Source organism: Dermacentor variabilis, chromosome 2 (assembly GCF_050947875.1).
Source record: "Dermacentor variabilis isolate Ectoservices chromosome 2, ASM5094787v1, whole genome shotgun sequence".
Taxonomy (NCBI): Eukaryota; Metazoa; Arthropoda; class Arachnida; order Ixodida; family Ixodidae; genus Dermacentor; species Dermacentor variabilis.
In genome coordinates, this window is record NC_134569.1 from 111881481 (window position 1) to 111882492 (window position 1012).

Here is a 1012-nt window from a genome sequence, read left to right on the forward strand (position 1 = left end):
TATCGTCCGATGTCCCAAGAGCCCCACGTTGGGCGCCAGATGTGGGGTCACTCACACCCGTACTCTTGGGACAAAGGAACGACAGTACACAGTGGTGCAAACAATCACAAGGGCGTTTATTGCACCTTTCATAAATCAATGCCTGCTAGCCGAGTTGCTATCCGCAAAACATGCCGATGGGCGCGCGACAAATCTAGAAGTCTGACTCACCGCGACCGGAAGCGAGCGAATATGTTCGCCCCATGCTGGATCCCAAGGCCTGGTCGTTCGCGCGTATGGTCACGCGAATCGTGGCGCGTTCGAGGGCGGCCACGCGAGGCGGTCTCGCAGAAGCATGGGTCGGCGCGCACGCGGGAGACGTCCCCGCCGTGCGCCGACCCGCCGGGCAAGAGGGTCGCTGCACGTGCGGCACGGCCGTCCCGCTTGCTGTCTCGAACCCCACAGCCCGAGCGCCTTGTCTCCCGGCGCCCGAGTAACCCCGCAGCGGCGCGACGCTCGCGCCATCTCTCGCACCGCGCTTGTACCACTCCAACCGCCGCGGGCGAAGCCGCCCTGCAGGAGACGAGCCATGCGGGAAAACTAGATCTCGGGGGAGGCGTGAGAGTCACGCATCCCCACAGCCTTGATCTCCACAATGTTGGCCACTGCATGTTGCCGCTGTAAGTGGTCACTCCACATGAGCTGCTTTGCATCGCAGAAGGATCACCATCACCTTATTAAGATCATCACCAGTCGGCAATGACAACATGGCTCACAAAGCCAAAAGCCAAGAGTTTGTGGACCAAAGGTACAAGGGGTTACCCTATGCTCGTGTCTGCAGGCACTTTCTCCTGTCCTTTGTACTTTGTGCGGTTACTTCGATACATGAGGCTGTGCGGAAACTGAAAAGAGCTGCAAGGTGCTCAAAAAAGGCTGTCACTGTTGAAGATTTGAACGAAGTGCCAGATGAAAACGACTAACTACATTTAGTGTGATTCGCAGCCATGACTGCTTCATCGAAGTGTTCAATGTT